Here is a 21217-nt window from a genome sequence, read left to right on the forward strand (position 1 = left end):
TATCTTCCTAAATCTTTCTTCAAATCTATTGATAAGGCTTTCATTTCATTTATATGGGATGGTAAAAAACCTAGAACACGGTTAGAACTGCTACAGAGGCCTAAATTACAGGGTGGCCTAGCTCTTCCAAATCTCTGTCAATACTATTGGGCCACAAATGTTCAAAAAATCTTATATTGGCTCCACACTCCTGATACAGACTGGTGCCCCTTTTTTAAGCCACATCTTGCATCTCAACGTCTCTCAGAGCCCTGGTCACTTCCAGCCTTCCCCTCTCTATCTCACAATTTACTAACAATCCAATCGTCATAAATACCCTCAAGATATGGTTTCAACTTAGGCGGAACTTTGGGTTTAAAAATTTTCTCCATGTAAGTCCTATACATAATAATCACCTTTTCCCCTTGGCTAGATTAGACTCTGAATTTACTCTTTGGCAAAGACATGGCATTTATAATTTTAAAGATATGTACATAAACTATATTTTTGCAAGCTTTGATGACTTATCACACAAATTCGGTCTCCCTCGGTCTAGCTTATTTAGGTATTTCCAAGTCCGCCACTTTCTTCAGCGTCATGACCCCAACTTTCCACACATATCTTCACTCTCTGGTTTAGATGATCTGTTAGAAATTCCTTTCAACTCCAAAAGACTAATTTCAAGAATCAGTGACTGTATAACTTCTTTTAAAACCACAACCCTTGCAAAGATCAGGGCAGACTGGGTGGATGAGCTGGGGGAGGACTTGGAGGAGGACACTTAGAATAGCGCTCTACAAAGAGTGAATGACAGTACTTCCTGTGCGAAACTAAGTATAATACAATTCAAGGTTTTACATCGCACTCTCTATTCCAAAGCAAGACTGGCTAAAATATACCCTAACACAGATGCAAGCTGCGACAGATGTCAAAACATTCCTGCCAACTTAACCCATATGTTTTGGTTATGCCCAGCCCTGACAACTTACTGGTCTGTGATCTTTAAAACACTACCAGAGGTACTTGATATTGATCTCCAACCCAATGCAGCATCGGCCATATTTGGCATCACAGATAGAAGACATTCTGCAATAAGGAAAAGAGCTGCTTGCACGCAGAAGAATATTACTACATTGGAAATCTAAAAATCCTCCTAATGTGTCTTTGTGGCTGAGTGAGTTGATGTAGTTCATACAGTTAGAGAAGGTAAAATACACACTCAGGGGGTCCAGGGACAAATTCTTCTCTATCTGGGATCCTGTGTTGACATACTTAACCCTCGTATTATCCTCAAATATTACTAACACATTTTACCATTGGGGTCAATCTGACCCCAGGGATATTTGCCTCCAGAAAATGATTTACAGAAAGTTGTTGACCAAGTTTTTGTGTCAGGCACTTTGTTTATTTGTTGAATACATAAATAACCCCTTGATAATGAAACCTATCAGTGAGTTGACCTGCCCTCTAGCGCCACCATCAGGCAAAACTTTTAAATTAGAATTAATTTATCTTGAAAAGTTTTCATACAAATCTTCTCAAATTTACTGACAACATTAATGACCACAAGAGTATGAACCCTATTGGTTTTGGTGATGATATGACCTTCTCTGTAGTGCCACCATCAGGTCAAACTTTCAGTTTTAGAGTTAGTGTATCTTGAAAATCTTTCATCCAAATCTTTTCTAATTTGGGGTGCACATTCATGACTCTCACAAAATTAACCATATTGATTGATGTTGGTCGGCCCTGCCTTGTTTGTTTGTCATCAAAGCGTATGACACGGGACAAAACTTTGAATGTCTTCAGAGACATGGTGGCTGGAAATATTGCCCTTCCAGTCTCAGCGTTTCAAAGGCTTGCTGTTGCTTCACCTTTTGATTTGTAAACTCCTGCCAAAATGAGCAAGCCAATGTAGGCTTCCAGGTCAACTACATCCAAGTCTTTCCAACTGTCCCCATACACACACTTCCCTCTAAATTTGTCATCCCAAGAACAATATTTTCAATCGATGGTGTTATGAAGAGCTCTAATGATGACTTGATGTCTTCAACATGGCTGATTGCATATCTGTGGGGCCTGGAACCATTTTGATAATATTAGTAGTGCTAAGTCTACCCTGCTGTTGAAGTGGGGAAAGGGACCATATTATCTTTCCATTTTTGGAAGGGATCGTGTCTGCTGGTGGTTGAGAGACAACAGGAGGGTCAACACTCTCATTCTCATCAGATGAGAATGCCTCAAAATCAGGGTCCTCCTCAACACAATCCTCTGTCTCAGACACATTCTCCTCTATGTCACTTTCACTGTCAAAGAGCTGTTCCAAAACATCATTGACAGTAAACCTTTTCCCAGAGGACATTTTCAAGTGAGAGAGCGTGCAGATTGCAGTATACACAGAGCACAAAGAGGAATGATTTGGATAGAGGGCTGCCGTGCAAGCTTTTATATGTTTGCTCCTCCTTTATTTTGCATGAACTACCAATGTCCTTGCGGGAATACCCCGCCTTCCAATACAGTAGAATACAGTAGGTCACACATACACACACGGACACACACACACCTTCATGCCCATGGTGCGGGAAAGTTCTCATGACAATATTGCCCCTCCCCCAATGTCACGTTAGCAGCAAAAATGGAAAATTATGGTCCCTCTACTCACTTCAACAACAAGGTAGACGTGCTGCTAAGAGTGTGTCCCACCAGACACACAGTCAGCCATGTTGAAGACATAAATTCATTATTTGAGCTCTTCATATAACCATCAATTGAAAATATTTTACTTGAGATGATAATTTTAGAGGGGAGGCATGTGTAGTTGGAAAGACTTGGATGTGATCAACTCGCAAGCCTACATTGGCATGAGTTCACAAGTCAAGTTGTTTCCCACATGCCCACACCACGAGAAGTATCAAAGTTCTCGTGGGAATAGTTGTTACTTGTGTATATACAACAAGGGTAGAAAATAATAATGAAAATAATGTGTGAGCATTGTTCCAAGGATTTTTCCTATGTTTTATTCTTGTGTACATACTGTTGGGACTCATCATTCAAGACACCAGATTTTTCTTTCCTCCACTGGACAAAGGAACTCACACTCCAAAGTTCTTCACCGTTCACACCTGGGGACGACCCTTCCCCCCACTGACCTTACTGGCCACCCAGTGTGGGTCAGCGTGTGACATGTGACCCCCAAGGGTGTCACCAAACAAAACTAGATCTCTGGCCCCTTCTCTTCTTGGCTTGCTCTGGAGAGCAGCTCCTGCTCTCTCCTCTCAGCTCCTCAAAGGGCAACAAGACCCCAGCCCAGGTCAGCCTTGCTCCCTGAGAAAGCTCTCTCGCTGGCCTGCTCACAGTAGCCTGCAAACGCTCTTCTACTCAACAGCAGCGACCTGCTTCCGATTAACTGAGAGTGAACCAAATTATCTTCAGAATCAGCAGCTACAACACAAGGCCAGCTGATTTTCCAAGCAACAGGAGTCATAGCGGAGTTAGCGTGGAACAGCTAACCCTGTAAGGAGAACAAAGGAGATAACAGCAAAGCAACACAGCCAGGACAGACAGGACTTTACTCCACCAGGAAGACTCCCAACTCACTGGACTTTACAAAAACACTGGAAGGGACCTCTTTGTTTGTTCCAAGTACTGGGTAACGTTAACTGACTGGGCCGAACCTTTCACAGCACAACATAGCACAGCACATCATAGCTAAGCAGCAGAAGTCTTAACTTTGTTAATGTACTTGTTGATTGATGTCTTGTTGTTGTAATGTTTGCTTAGGTTGTGGTCACTCATACAGTTAATCAGGTACTCGTATGTTCACACACATAGTAGTATGTCTCAGTTCTAGAACCTGCATGAAGCTAACCTCCTCCCTCTAACCTGGTACCTCACACCTTCCCTCCCATACACACCAGGTGGTCTCAGCGGCCATTTTGAGTAGTTTCTTTGTTTACCGCCATCTTGTGTAGTCTTCTTTGTTCAGGTCATGTGGTCACAGTGACCACTTTGAATCAGCCATCTTGCCATTGTTTGTGTCCCCATAAACACACACACATACCCCTACACACACACATACACACACCTGTATATACTAGATAAGACATTGTGTTTTACTCTGCTCCTTTGTAAATAAATGCCTTTAAGTATAACTACTGGTGTGTTTAATGTTGCACAAGCGTGAATATTGCCAACCTCTACTTGGTAGAATTCCAATCCTTCAACTTTAACTTACTGTTGATATGGTAATTTGGTTATAGTTAGTAAGCTAATGGTTAATCAGAGTTCCAGATTAATGGTAATAAATTGAGACTAAAACCATATTGGCTATTTTGCCTATTAGTTTAGGCTGGTGCCCCGAGGACTTTAATGAATTTTAAAGTTGTTATTTACTATTAATATTTTTAATATTCATATTTTCTTAATTTATGATAGCCAATAAATTGATATACAACCGAAATCCAACATATTTGGTGTCCAGCTCATGAGGTAGAGCTCAGACCCAACAATACCTTGTATCATTGATGCTCAATAAAAATATATTGCAAAAAAAACCCAAAAAACTAGATGTCCACATAATGTTAACAGAAAACCTAATTTAGTCGCATTTACGTTTCCTTCAAAATGTATTTGTTGTTGCCATTTAGTCGAATAGAAAGTTTCTAGTTTCTAGCATACAGGGTTTGAGGGATGAAACAGATACAAGTGTACAAAAGGTGATTAATATGTCATATATTTTGTTTATCTTATCTTTTGGCTGCATCCCCCCCGCTGTTTGTGATTTTGCCATTTGTTTTTTTTTGTTTTTTTAATGTCACTTTAAATAATTTTTTTCTACATAAAGAGACCTATTACATGCCTAGAGAGCTGGTTATGGCTGCTGGTTTGATTGCAGATGCTCCATGTTTTGTTTTTGGCAGATAGGGTTTTGAACTTCCCAATAATGGGAAGCTTTTGCATGTTTCAGAAACATACATCATACTGAGCTCAACCATGTGAGGGATAAGACATTACATTTGTGTGCTTTATTGAATTGTGTTTAATAAATAGGTTGCTACCAGAACAAAACAAAATCTGGTTTTATACAGTGATGCAGCATTTGTTCAGCATTATGGAGATGCTACCTGTACATTTTTGCGTTTTTGTGTGTGTGTGTGTGTCTGTGTCTGTGTCTCTGTCTATGTGTGGGTGGGTGTGTATATGCTATCTTCATCTCTCGAGGGGAAGCACACAGCAGTCCCTCTCCACTAAAAGTGCTGAGTTTGAGGGATTGTGTCAGATGACAAATCTAAGGGACAAACTGCATCTAAATCAGACATTCTTTATAGTCGGTCCTTCCCCTCTTCCAACTATCTCCCTCCATCCTTCTCTCCGTCCGTTTCTCTCCTCTTCATCTCTCAAATCTCCTCATGTCACCATAATTTATTGTGCATGGTGAGAGGTGAAATGTGGAGTGTGTAAATTTTATATCACTTTTCTGTTCTTGTAACTTGTCTCTCCTTGTTTATCCACAGTTTTACTTTTTTTTCCCAGCGTAATAGAAAAACAAAAGTAATGTGATGCTGTAGATGAAAGAGATGACAGTGAATCATCAACCCCCCCATGATTACTGACAGAGCATTGCACTGTGGGCAACCTCCACCATGAACAACTCTCTCAGTGGGTGACAGCATTACAAATGGATGCTACACACACAAACACACAAAAAAGTACACATGCATGTGTAATTGCATATACATACAAAGAATTAGAGTATGGTAGGACTGATGAGAACAAAGCACAGATGAAAAAACTCAAAAATCTTTTGGCTAATCTTATAAACATATGGTAGTAAAGCTAAAAACTGTGCTTATTTGTGTTGATTAGAATAGGAAAATTCCCCCTCACTGTTTATAGATAGACATTTAATACCTAGTCTTTGTTTTTTTTTTTGTCATTCACTCTGTCGTCCTCCTTCCCTCCTCCCGTCACTCCCTCCTAGCCTTCATCTCACTCAGAGGGGGGCTGGGAGCCATGTTTCTACCTAATGATACATTGCTGAGAGGAGAGAAAATCTGACAGTTAACAACCTCCTCTCGTTCTTAATCTCTCTCTCTCTCTCTCTCACACACACATACACACACACACACACACACACACACACACACACACACACACACACACACACACACACACACAGGTCTTTCAACAGTTATAAGGACCCTCATTATGCATTTCCTTGCCCCTTATTCTAACCTTAACCATCTCAAAGAAATGTCTAACTCAAACCTGAACCTAATTCGAAATTTAACCCTAAAACACTAAAAAGTCTTAACCATCAAACAGAGCTTTGAAGTTGTGAGGACCGGCCAAAATGTCCTCACAACGGTTTCAAACCAAAATCTGTCCACACAGCCACAGAAAGACATGTACACATGCACATACACACAAATATACAGAGAGCCATGATACAGACAAGAATACATAGTAACACCCTGTCCGGTAATGCAGTAAAGTTGTGCCACTACTCAACTGGCCTCTGCATGTGATTTCTTGTCATATGAAATAAATTGCGAAGATGATAGTGTGAATATATGATCACATACAAGTGTACACATAAATACATATACAACTCATACATGAGCACACTTTCATATGTGCACACACCAAGGACACATGTTATAGTACACACTGAAAAATCAGAGAGAGATGGGAGGAATGGTTGTGTAATGAACATTGCTTTTTGCTTTATTGGATTCTGTAGAATAGAACAAAAAGTTAGAATCAACACTGGCCTCAAGGTGGAGATAAAACTTGCAAGAAACTCTGCAAGAGATTAGATTTTTCCTCTTTACCTTTATTTTTGATCCCATACACTTCAGCTAGAGACTTAAGAATTGATAGTTTGCAGCTAAGAAATAACCATGATTGCTCAATTTGAAATGGTGTACGGAATAAAAACAGACATTGGTAGCTCTTTATCTCTGAGGTGTGATCCTTCAAACTAGTTAAAACTGTTAATGTAATCTAAACTCAGCATGGCAATCTACAGTCAAAAGTACTGCAAACGATACAGATGAAGTTTGAAGAGGCTGTGGTTTACAAGCTTTGCCCTTCTTTATGCATATTGTTGTTTAATGTCTTTATTCCATGGTCTTGTACGGCTTACAGAATATACAATGTACCAATTCAAGACAAGACAAAATGATAACAGACCATACAGTAAAAAGAACAATGTACGAAACATGATTTGGATTAACATTAGTAGGCCATTGTAGTAGGGAGGTAGCACACAATTTTGTCTGTGGTCAACATAGTTATTTAAAAAAAAAAAGAGCAAATACAACAGTCTTCCCTATCTTTGACTCACAGGAATGCCCCCATCCAAAACAAATTTCTCAACTCTAAATTTAAAAGCAACCAGACAACAACAAATGATAATTACAGGGTGAATACAAATGAAAATCTTGATTTTTATTACCTTGGTACCTGACAGCTTTGGATTCACTGCCTGGTTTACCACCTGTGTGGCTACAATTCAGAAATCCATGTGAGAGATACACTCACCAAGCACTCGATTAGGAATACCACACTAATCCTGGGTAGGGCCTCCCTTAACTCTCAAAATAGCCTCAATTATTTGTGTCAAGGCAGTGGTGCAGTGGTTAGCGCTTTAAGAGCGCTGTTGGATGAAGATTCTGGGTTTGAACCTCAGTTCGGCCAGAAACTTTGTGTTTGGAGTTTGCGTGTGACTGTGTAGGTATCCTCCCGCAGTTTAAAGACATGCATTGTCAAGTGAGATTAATTGGCAACTCTAAATTGCCCAGAGGTGTGAACGTGAGCATGAATGGTCTCTATAGGTTAGCCCTGTGACAGACTGGCAACCTATTGAGGGCGTACCCCACCTGTCAGCTGTGACTGGCTTCAGCCTCATGTTGACATGATTATTATTATTATTAAAAATGATTATAAGAATTTTTGCAGATTTGTCATTTGCATATTCATGCTGTGAATCTCCTGTTCAAAGGTGTTGGTTTCAGATCTGGTGACTGCGCAGGCAAGTGACGTTACACTGAACTCACATTATATGTTCATGTAACAACTGCTGCTTTGTGACATGGTACATTATCGTGCTGGAGGTGGCCATTAGAAGATGGTAAACTGAGGCTGTAAAGGGATGCATATCATCAGCAACAATACTAGATATGGTGTAGCTTTCAAACAATAATTGATGTGTAATAAAGGGCCAAATTAAGCTAAGAAAACATCTTGGACAACACCACCACTAGCCTGGACTCTGGACACAAGGCAGGTTGGATCCATACATTTATGCTGTGTGATGCGTAATTTGGATTCCAGCATCTGCATGCATCAGAAATCCAGATTCATCAGACCAGGCTATGTTTTTTCAATCTTCAACTGACCTGACCTTTGTCAAGCCTCTGTCCATTGCAGCCTCAGATTTCTAATCTTGCCCGACAGGAGTGGAACCAGACATGGTCCTCTGCTTCTGTAGCTCATCCGCCTCAAGGTTTGACGTGTTGTGCATTCTGAGATGCTTTTTGCTCTCCACAGATATAAGGAGTGGTTATCTGAGTTACTGTAGCCTGTCTGTCAGTTTCAGAAATATTGAAACCAGCCCGTCTGACACCAACAATCATGCAACAGTCAAAGTCACTGAGATTCTGATATTAATAACTGAAGCTCTTGACCTCTATCTGCATGATGTAATGCATATCACTGCTGCTACATGATTGGATAATTGCATGAATAAGCAGGTGTACAGATGCTCTTAAAGTGCTTGATGAGTATATTAGAGCCCACAAAGAATCGCTTATGTTCTACCTACAATTAGCAATAATAAATTTGGTCCTATATGAATCTTGTTAGCCATCATATTCACACAGTGGAAATCTGGTGGCTACCAATCTCTATTTTTTGTGTCTTCACAAATCTGGAACTGCATGTTTTCACTTGTGTAAAATTATTTCCTCACCAGACCAAGGTGTCACAGCCTGCTCTGCCTCTCTGCAACTGGCACCTACCAATATCTGTTACACAAGGTAGAGGTACAGAGGTAGTAGAGGATGATATTTTGTTAACCTTACTCAAGTACTTAACCTAAACTGTAAGATGGGATGCTTTTATTCACAAAAGACGAATGAAGTGGAAGCTGAGAGATAAAAATCTTCTTTATGTGGTGTAGGGAACTGATTTGGATTGAAGACAGTGTAGAGGAAAAGGAACACTTGCCAGTGTCTAGTGGTTGATATATGTTCCTTTGATTGACCCAAACACATGCAAATGCACTCACTGATTTACAGACTAATTATATTTTATATGCTGGGCTCCTGTGCATAAGTGTGCATGTATTTACACATTTGTGATTGTTTATTTGCCTTTAATTTGCATGCAGATTTTCACAGCTTTCATTTGAGCATAACTCCCCCCTCTCTTTCCCCATTCCTTCCCTCTCTCTCTCTTCTTGCTTAACTATTTTTTTCTGTCTCCCTCTCCCCCTCTATATTTCTCTTTCTATTGAGAAGACATGGCTACAGTGTTGTTCTTACGCTCTGTGACAGCCTCTCTGTTGCCAATTAGTGGTGGAGTGTACACACACACAAACCACAAGTGAGACGATCCACTTAAAGGCCAGCAATGTAGTGAACAAATGTGTCTCAAAAAATTGGGGAAGAAGAAAATCAACCCATGGCGTCATGTTATTTTACACAAGTTGGCGACTTATCTCTGCTGTCTTATGTTCAATGAAAAATTAGGCAGTAAAAGCTCTGAATGAGAACTAACCTCTTAGGTAATGCATCACTAGAAGCCTGTCAGTGGGGATACTGCAGCATCCAGTTCTTCACAGTGGAACACCCTCAACAAAGCATGACAATCTGGAATCATTTAAAACAAAGCAAAAATAAGGAGTGTTATAAGTTCTTCTGTCTGTAGGAGATTTTCTCTTGCTGCACGTTCTTGGAGATTATGTTCATCTGTTTTTGCATCCAGTTTATCAAGAGAGAGCAAAGTAAAGGCTGCTTGTCTTCTTTGGATCTTGTAAGGGTCACTTGACTCACTCGCCCATACTGATATCCCGGGTGAGTAGAGTGCAGCAGCACATTGGGCCACCACACACCGCCATAGCCCTGCCATGGGTCCAGTCAAGGGTCCAACAAGGCCTGAGGCTGCACCAGCAAAGCTCAGCACTCCATGAAGATGAAATTTTGAAATTATCATTGGACCAACACAATGTCTATGTTGTATCCTGGTTGTTGATTGGTTAGGAAGAACGTCCTCTGTTGGAGTATCTTCCCTTTCCCTTCTTGCATCCCTACATGAGTCACTGTTGAAGTATTTTAATCAGAATTTGATTAATAGATTTTTTCCAACCTGCTCTGATTTATGCATCAAACAGCTGCAACATTGAAACCACTTGCCTAATATTGTGTAGGTCTCCCTCACCCGTCCAAAACAGCTGATCCATCGAAGCATTGACTCCACACGATGTCTGAAGGTATCCTCTAGTTTCTGGCACCAAGATGTAAGCCATAGATCTTTTAAGTCCTTTAAGTTTCGTGGTGGGATCTCCACTTGTTCTTCCAACATATCCCACAGATGCTCAATCAGATTGTGATCTGGGGAATGTGGAGGCCAAGTCACACCTCTACCTCTTTGTCGTGTCTCTTAAACCCTTGCTGAACAATTTCAGTGTGGCAGGGAGCATTATCCTGCTGAAGGAGGCCACTCCCATCAGGGAATATAGGGCACGTGTTATGAATGCCAGGACCCAAGGTTTCCCAGCAGAATATTGCCTTCTTCTGCCATTCTTCCCTGGAAGCATCCTTGTGTATCTTCTTCCCATGTGTTCAACCGATTGAATACAGCAGTTATTTTTTTACCAGACTATATCTCACATTCTTATGCACAATGACTTATTAAAGTTTAAACAAAACATCATACTCTTTACCTGTTTCTCCCTGGACCTTCTTTTACTTTCCACTGACAGAGAGACTAACTGAAAATTGTTGTACAAAGAAATAGTCCAAAGTGTTGGATAAATGCTCTTGTGTTCAGACACCTGTTCTTCATTGCCAGCATTAACTTGACAGGTGCAATTGTAACAAGATCAACAATGTTCAATGCACTTCACTTTCAGTGGTTTGTTAATGTTTTGGCTGATCGTTGTAAATATTGTTCATCTAAAATTCATGCCAATAAAGCATACTGAATTTAATTGAATTGAATTGAGAGAGAGAGAGTGAGAGTATATTGCAATACATTCCTTGTAGGTGCACTCTTGTTTGTGTGTTCATCTCACCATTGCTTAGTGTTGCATGTATATTATGTTATTTGTTTGAATAGAGCGAAATGCTTTCCTTGTGGTACTGCACCAGTTTGTCTTTGTGTTTATCAGTGTGCCTATGCATAAACAACAGATGCCATTTTTTAAGTGTATCGTCTCATCCACCTTGATCATAGTGTATACATCAAAAGAGGAGAAAATATGTCAAAATAACCAGAAATTCGAGTCCTACCAACTGGAATTACTGCATACCTCTCAACCCTTAAACTGTCTTGGGGAAGTTTAGCTAAAAGTGGTTTACTCATTGCCCACACTGTGATTGTACTTGTTAAAGGAGTTGAGTGCTCCTGATTAGAACATGTTGTACGTCAACACATCTCTGTATAGAGATGGGACAACACTTCGATGCTTTCAGCACTAGGTGTGTTAAAAGATGTGAAAAACAAAAACACATATGTCTGCTTTCAGCCAGGTCTAACGAGCTGTGATCCTGCCCTATCATTTTTTATTGAAAATATTCCGCCCCTGCGGGGCCCACTGCCTAGCAATACAAAGTCATACAAAGGGCATCAGACCCATTGTGAATTGGAGGTAAATTACATAGGGCTCACATGTTGATTATATAAAAGACAATATTGGTAAAATAATCTCACTTGACTAAAATCTGAGGCTCTTTTCCCATTGTTACACACTCTGTGCATTAGTTACTTTTGGTCTAATTGACCAGTCAGGTGGTAAATTCAGTTCAGTATAAATCTGCAATGTGCTATAGCCTCAGAGATGACCATGATGAAGTGGTGTCCAGAAACAGCAATGCACAGAAAAACCGCTGAATTGACTGCTTCCTTACATTTGTGCTTTCCTAGCAGTCTTAGCAGGATCAGCACCATGGACAGCGGTTGTGACAAATTTTTGAAGTTTAATGATCCACCCTAGCTCTGTAGGGAAGCAAAACAGAGCTGTACGCTGTAGCCTAAACTTTGGCAAAAGCACTATAAAATTCTTTCTGCAGATTTTGTGAAATTGTAAAGATGCAGCCTATAGTTGTCAGACATAGACCTTTGTGCATGAGAAGCTTAAGAGTTATGTTTCAATGATATATTTAGTGTCACCTGTAGTTTAATCTACTGTATGAGTAAGCATTAATTAATGTACTAATTCATTAATTAATCAGTTAATCATCAATTTTAATGTTATTTTAATATCAAAGCACTTGGTGAGAATAGGCACCAACATGCTCATACATACTTGCGAGTTGTTCATAACTGTGTGGAGTGGTAGCAGACTATGGAGAGGGATTTCACTTATTGCTATTTTAGCAACATTACCGCTGAAACTTGCAATGCAGATGGAACACAAGTCTATTTACATGCATGATGATTTAGATGCATGTAAATATTACTGTGTTTTAAAAATCCTGGGTAAACTCATGTCCTGATTAATATAATCCTTTATAGGTGATAGAATCTTATAGCTGTGATACCCAGAATTGTGGTGCTTACAACTTATACATTATTTAATATTCTTAGCAATTAATACGTTATTATTGAATATATCTAGAGGGGAACTTGTGATTGTGATGTGTCTAAACACCTCATTGTGTGTATAAATCGCAATCAAGCCTTTTCTTACAGAGATTACAGTATCATCATCAAAAGTGGGAATCAAATAGTAGTATCCTTTTTCTCCCACCCACAACCTACTCAGGGAATCACAAGGCCTCAAACATGTCTGTCAGTGCCAAGCTAGTACTAACAACAATAAATCTCTTGATATATTTAATTTGTTTGATTTAGAGATGTGTGAAGGCAGGGGCAGCCAGTCACAGATTTATGAGTGCCTGCTCACGTGGTGGCAATGGCAATGTGTTCAGTGCTGTGTCCCAGCAGAAAAATAACACCTCTCATAGCAGTGAATCATCACACCTTCCGATTCACTGAAAACAAGCAGTTAATCTAATTCCCTCTTCAGTTTTGTAAAACTTTGAAATTTCATGGCAATACTGACATTGTGACTGTACCAGGCAAACACTGTGAAGATATTCTGGATAACTTATACAGTGTATTTAATTCCGAGATATGTTCACATTTACAACAAGAATGACAATGGTGGAAATTCTAATGCTTTTTAAAAAAAAAAAAAAAAAAGAGGTGAATAGTCAACACAGTTGCCTTGTTCTCTGGATTATTTGAGGAAAAACAAAAACAACCCTAAACAAAAACAAATAGTGCCTCAGGAGGATTACATCTTGATATAAGTGATATTTTTGTCGACACAGAAGCAACTGCTGCTACCTCTAAATGAAAATGAGTACTTGACATTTTACTATGATCATCAGTAGCACTCACAGTCATCATGCTATCTACATGACTGGGGAGGTTAGGACGAAGCAGCGAGGGTTCAGAAGGACCAAAACAGCCCAGTTTTGCATCTGGTTACTGTGTATCTCTTACACACAAACAAGTTAATATACACTGGATGTCTCTGTTTGCATGTGGGATTGTATCATTGTCAATTCATTTCACATTAAATAGGCCACACACTTCCGCTTTGTTGGAATTATGAATGATTTATTTTAACGGTGTGAATGAACTCAAAAGAAAGGAGCTGGCAGAGAAGCTTTTTAAGCCCTTTACCCATCATAGAAAACTGTGCCGAAGGGCCTGTCTGTGATTTTATCATTGTCATGCTTGTCGCTGTGGTTTAGGCTTAGGGACTTACATACTGTATCTGTCATGCACACACACAAGCACATGCTTAAATGCTCACATGTACCTGCATTCAAACATACTGTACATAAGCTCATACACACGCGTGCACATTGCAGACACGCAGACCATTTATACAGAGTGAGGAACCTGTGCAGAGACACTCACACACGTATTACATGGACACAGACACAAATGCACTTGAAGCCACTACCCACTCCTCAGTACCCAGTGACCCATTCCCCCCCTCTCCTTTTCAAAGCCAATAACACTACAGTGATGGAGGATAAATCCACTGTTCTATTAGGAGAGCTTGCACTCTTTCACTGTATGAACGCCTTTAGTCTTCATCACTACCTCTAAGTGGACAGTGTAGAAAGACATAAGGCCAACATGTTTCTTTGTTCCCTATATGTGCTGATAAAATGTTTATCTTTGGCAGCAGCCACCTGTTTTTTTTTTTCATGTCTTCAAATCCATTAAATAGAAAAGTGGTCGACTGTTGTCTTTTACTTAGAGAGAAGTGAATGTATAAGCCTCCAAGTTTATGGGTGCAGTTGCACGCTTTCTTAATTTCATCATTCCAGCTGAATCCCCCCCCCCCCTTTAAACTATCTTCATGTGAACACATGCTTGTGTGAGTCGGTGTATTGTTGGAGCAAGCGTCTGTGTCTGTATATGTTGAACTGGGTCTGTGTGAGCATGCAAAGGTTTGTGTGTCCTCACATGAGCTAATCTATCAAAACAAGTGTTTGTGATTGCCAGTGGATGGATGACCTTTGGGGTCTCTCTGGATTCCCCTGTCACATCATGTGTAGGAGATAGAGGGCAGGAGCAGAAAGAGCTGACAAAGAAGGCAGAGAAGCACTTGCGAGGTGAATAAGTGCGTTTTTTTTTTTATTTGTTGTTCATGCTATGGTTTTGCTGAGCATGTTTGTTTGTTTCTCAGTATCCCCTGCTTCATATTCATGCAGTTGCACAGTTTCAGCTGGCAGCTACCCAGTACAGCAACAGTTTACTGCTATACACTGAGCTGCTCCCCTGGAGCCAACAGAGAGTGAGTGCCCTGCTCAAGAGCAAACTGCCAGTATGTGTTGAGAGAAGGGGGAGTGTTTCCACAATCACTTTACTTGCCCAGAATCTTCTAGCTGGTCTGAGCAATTCAAAATTGCAGCTTTCTGGTTACAAGCCATTTCTATAATCTGTAGGCCACTATCACCCTCAACTGAGTGACTCAACTGTGCTTCTTGAATCTCAAATGGAGTATATGAATTTTATGCACTAAAACATTTCATGTATGTCCTTATATGTATGTACATATATATATATATATTAAATAATTATAATTATAATTACACACTTACAGTAACTAATTTACCATATTTTTTTTTCAAATGTTCCAACGAGCATGTGCTTTAACAATAATCAAATACAAATGAACAGGTCTTTCTGGGTGCCTATTTAAAATGCATGCCAAAATGTGCAGTACATTAGCTCAACAAGACATCAATTGAAGCCAGATGTTTGTCTTTCTGTCACTATACACAGCACAGTGGATTCATCAGTGGATTTGGAGAACAATTTAACATTATAACATTGATACTTTGACAGACAAAGTGATGCTGCCAACTGAGCAAAACAAAGTTTATAGATACCTTGCAAACCCCTGGTAAAATGAGGGTACGCTTGAGCATGCACGCACCCACACACACAGCACGCATGCACACACACAAAGAGCTGCAATGGCATTTAGGCAGTGACATTTTCCAAGTGACATTTTGTCTGTGGCCAAACCCATCGTCACTGAGTGTGAATCCAATCATGCTATCGTCTACACTGTCATGGAGCCAACAACCAACCCTTAAACATGCATATGACCTTACACACAAGTGCATGTGAACACACACACACACACACACACACACACACACACACAAAAATGTTTTAAACATAATTGGACCAGATGCTCTATCTAGAAGTCATAGACTTTGATATTCTAAACAGGACTGAGCCATAATCATAGTTTTCTAGCCACTAAGCTGTCTTGACCATGACCCTTGTCAACCATCCTCTCCAACCATTTTATAGCTGGCCATTTAAAAGGATTTTTACTATATACACCCCCTACACATAATTAAAGTCACTATATGTAAGAATGTGAAGCAACTTACATGTAATAATCGCTTTTTCATTTTCAACAGCCTGTTGACTGATTAATGATGTAAGGGACCTCCAGGAAAATCTAAAGGATGTGATGTTTATGCCTTCCTTTGCTCCCCTACAATCCACACAAGCAGAAAAAACTACATAAAAAAGTTTTATCTTGTGCCTGTCTAGAACTCAGATGATGTTGACCCAAGTTTAGGGTCAACATCAGCTGATAATGATATCACACTTTATATATCCTTTTTCAACATAAAGTTAGTCAAACTATTGTCTCGCATGGCCAGACTTGTTTTCACACTTCGCTTTAGGGCTCTGCCAGTGCTGGAGAGTCAATATAGTCTAAAATGTAGATTATAGTCAAACTTTAATATCAGTGTCAGTTTAGTTACACTACTATCAAAATGATGCTAGTCGACTGGCCATAAGCACTGCCGGGTCAAATTCTGGTGGGCTGTGGCATTCGTGGGCTGGTGGGCCATCAAAAAATCCATGAAGTTTTTATTGACCCTATCAGTCTCTTCACCAGCATGAGTGCCTGTCATTCAGGGTGCGCATGAGAGCTTGCTGTATGCTTTTTCCAGTGGATAAGTCTTGTGTCTGCAGTCCCAATCCAATTCAAAACTCCACTGATGGCAACATCAGGGTAGCATGCTTTCCCAGTCAGACTATCACGTCCCTGTTTTGCTCAAGATACTCGCTCATACCTTCATACATGCTGACAGGATGCTGACTGCAGTTCACTCAATAGCCACCGGTGTCATTAACAACAAGGATTTTCTGAGTGTTGCATATAGAACCTTTAAATTCTGTTGAACACATTTCAATGACATTGAAATTATTTTAAAAGATTTCCTGCTAAGATGTGAAGATGAGATTGCTGCAGATAATGCAGATGACTCACTGTAATGAGGCTGACTGACGGACATCATCTTAAACAAAGAACTGATTTAAAGATCTGTGTTTTAAAGCTGTAGACCTCATTGAATTAAATGCCACTATGACCTAATGGCTAATATCACTTTTACCAACTAAAGACAATTAATTAATTCACTCCACAATTAAAGTAATAATTGAAAAAAAGGAAAAGATTAGAAGAAAGCCGCCTAGATTGGATCAATAGTAGCTCATACATTTAACATTTTTCATTTATTATCTGTGGAATTACAATTGCAACAATTATCAAATAATGTCTGGATGAGGTAGTGTTTGCAAACTCCTTTTTAAAGTTTGTTTTTAATATGAATGGAGACCAACTGATTACCTGGTCTAAGATTTGTTAAGGCTTTGGAGTTCTAAATAAACTTATTGAGTAAGAACAGCCACATATTCAAACCCATTCAGCTTTCACATTCACTGGTTAAGCTATCATTCTGTAAGAACTCATCAGAGTTTACTGTCTCCTCCATGTGACAGGGATATTTTTTTTTTTGTCCTGACTTTCTTGTCTTTTCTTGTCCTGAGCTGGCTAAAGAAAAACTTGGTGATAAAAAAGAAAAAAAAGTAATAATAATCATGGGGAAAACAAACAAACAAACAAAAAACATTGATTTTCTGATGTATAATACATCAGGCTGTCAGATTGTGAGGCTAAACAACAAGAAATTGAAAATGCTTTGTGCTTCTCTCACTGTTGACATTTATTCACTCTACCAATAAATGTTGTCTCAATAAATGTCACAGATATGAAAGAAGTGGTTTCTTTATTTTTTTTTAAATCAGTGTATATTACCATATAATCAATCCTGACTCCAGCAGAGCGGACTCTTCATAATAAAAACTGTTCCATAAATGCCAGGCATGTAACAAAATGCTGCTATATAATCCAACTTAATTGTAAATAGACAATATTATTTGTTAGTTTTATTGTGCTGTAGTTTTGGCACCAAATGATGTTCACTGCTTTGTTCCATCACTATGCCATGTTGCATATTTGTGCATTTGTTAATGCCAAATGAAAGTTCATATACAGGGTTTCATCAAGGGACTAGAATATTATGTTTGTCTGTGTCAGCTTGCCTATATGTTTATTATTGAATTGGCCATTAAACAGGGAGTAAGAGAGAAGAAGGATGAGAGTATTTATAGTGAGGACTGTGTAGTGAATAGCCCTCAGTATATAATGCACACTAATTAGACAATTAATCACAAGTTAAATACAGTAGAACTTTAACACACTATTAATAGAGAGTTAGAGATTAGTTTACAGACCACATATGAAAACTAAATAGTTTGTTACTCTAAACAGTTCATCACAAAGGAGTTAATCAATGTTGCCCTTCACCAACAGATTCACACACATTCAATCAAACATGCACCAGTGAACACACAAAGAGACATTCAGGAGATTGGCAAAATAGCCCTAAATAAATGCTTTCACCCACATGACTTTTCATGGAAAAAATTAGAAGGATGCTTCTGCTCCTGAGTTTTGACAATGACCATTTGCATTTGTGAGTTTTCAAAACAGCACAAGAAAAGTAGCAGACTTTCAAAAAGCCAGAGCTTAATCATAGTTTTCTATCCTCTAAGCTGTCTTGACCTTGACACTTGGAATTTTTAGAAAGCATTTCTGAGGGAACAACAGGTGCTGTCAACTAAGAATAAAAAAAATAAAAAAAATAAAATAATGTTGCAAATGAGACGGTTTTGCAAAGCTAACTGTATAACTGTTAAGAGCAGGCAGAGGTATTCAACCCATTGTCCAAAACTCCATGTCACAAAACTGAAACTTGATCAAAGAACTCTAGGTCAAACACTCACAGAGAAACACGAGGGGAATGGCTGAAACACTCACACGGAAGACGATCTGGTGAGAGAGTCAAGGAGAGGAGAGTACTTATACATAGGAGAACAAAGGGGCACAGGTGGAACTGGTTGGGTAATTACCTCACGTGAGGCACGGCAGGTAATCATAGAGACAGACAGACAACACCTAGGAGCAGGAGCTGGATGTGACACATATGTAGTAAAGCCCTAACCAACTTATATTAAATCTGACATTATATACTACACAAATTGTGTGTTGGTGTGTGTAACACAAGCAGGGACATATGCAAACACTGCCACTCGTTTAACATGCCTTGGTTTGACAATCATGGAATTTGAACATGGCTAAAACAAGGATATACTTACCAAAATAAGGTACAAGAAAATTTATACTTTTGGTATTTATATAAAGAGAAAATAAAGAAAGCTCTTTGTCTTTGTCTTTGACTTTTCTTTTTCAGTATTCCCTTTCCTTTTGTTCTGATCTTATGTAATTTTGACAGACCAAAGCTATGCTAATATATGGCCATAATTAGGACAGATATAGCTGTGTTATGTCTTTGTGTGTGTGTGCCTGCATGTATGTTTAACCCACCGGGTCCTCCAATCCATGCAAGCATGTCAGTCATTTGTTCCTACCCTCTTTTACGACCAATAGGAGTGTCTCCTGAAAAAGCACCCTTACGGCGGCATGCATGCCGGGCCTTGGTTGTCAAGGTTACCATAAAAAACACGCGACTGTACCGAGAGCGGCCTACCAAACCTTGCCTTGTTTACTATAATAACAGTAATGGCTTGGTTAGGTTTAAAATTTAAAAAACCATTAAAACTACTTGGTTAGGGTTAGGAAAAGATCATGATTTGGGTTAAAATAAGTACTTCCTCAACATCAGATGATCTGTGTTGTCATTGTTACAATAATAACAACGAACAGCCATGGACAATAGAAACAATATAAACTACTGGCTTCACATGGGAGTCCAACACCGATGTGTCCTATTCCTGTGTTTTGTTGGCCCATCCGTCCACCCCAACCTCCTCCTAACGTGGACTTTGTTGCTCTTTATACTACGTCACCGCACTTTTCCCTTTGCTCCTGCCATAATTACTACGGCCACCTACCGAACAACAAAACCTAACAATGGGTCATGGTAATTGCTGAACAAACAACCTGTCTGCTCATTTTTCACAGGACAGTCTTGTTTAACCAGCTATTTTCAGGCTGCTCAGGGTTTTTTATTTGCAGCGCATGAGCCCAAACTAACAAACACACACCACTTGTGTACACACACACACACACACACACACACACACACACACACACACACAATGAAACAGAAGGAGACATACTGGAACAAGAAGGAGAGAGTGCGACAGTGACAGAGTGAGCAAGAGAGTGAAATTGGAGAATGAGAGATGATTTCATTTTGCCCACTGAGCTCTTAAATAATTTAATGAGGGAAAGATCTGTATTGCTGTTTGTGCATTGAATATTTATAATGCATATAAAACTGTTATGGGCAGGCTGTTGGCAGTCATATGTCTCAGGTTTGTGTGTTTTTTAAAAGGAACATTAGAACCCAAAATTCAAACACATAAAGCTGTTGCTCCTGGTCATCACTAGTGATTTACAAGTACAATACCAGGACCAGGGTTTGGAGATTTTACTTATAAATGTAAAGCAAATATTTCCAGTGTTCTTCATTTAGTGACAAACCATAAACCCAGAACCAGCCTCATCCATAGCTTATTTTCAGTGTGTGGGTCTTTGATTTGTCCGTCTTTGAAGCGTTTTTTCTGAATTCCTCTTTGCCTGGACCAAAGATATTTTAATCCTGGGCTCATATTTATCAGACAACACAGAATCACTCTGAGGACTCACACTGAATGTTTGAGGGGAACTAAAAATATCATTTTATGACACTTAACATTAAATTAATAATGCAAACACAAAGTCCTTATTCTGACAACAAAACTACTTCTGAAATTTGTACAGAGAATGTGAATATGTATTTTAGCAGTGCTGTTGAAAAACACTTTATTTCTTTGTATTGCTGCCATTTTTACTATCCTTTTGGGTACTGTATGTCACTTTATCCATAAGGTTAACTTATTGTAAATGAAGCAGCTTTAGTGATTGTGTCTTAATATCATTCAGTCTTGCCTCACCATTCCCTGTCTTTGTGAGACATTTGCTCAGACGCCATCTTGGACAATACCAACCACCCTCTTCACAACATTCTGGCAGGACAGCGAAGCAGCTACAGGTGCAGCAAACATCTCATCTTAATGCACTGCAGAACAGAGAGCTTCA

General features: G+C 39.4%; 1 protein-coding gene across 1 annotated transcript in view; it reads left to right on the top strand.

Moving 5' to 3' along the window:
- ctnnd2a (catenin (cadherin-associated protein), delta 2a) overlaps window positions 1-21217 on the top strand; it is a 278083-nt gene that overhangs the window by 67021 nt on the left and 189845 nt on the right. The window lies entirely within an intron of this gene.

The sequence above is a fragment of the Seriola aureovittata genome, chromosome 20 (genome assembly GCF_021018895.1).
Source record: "Seriola aureovittata isolate HTS-2021-v1 ecotype China chromosome 20, ASM2101889v1, whole genome shotgun sequence".
Taxonomy (NCBI): domain Eukaryota; kingdom Metazoa; phylum Chordata; class Actinopteri; order Carangiformes; family Carangidae; genus Seriola; species Seriola aureovittata.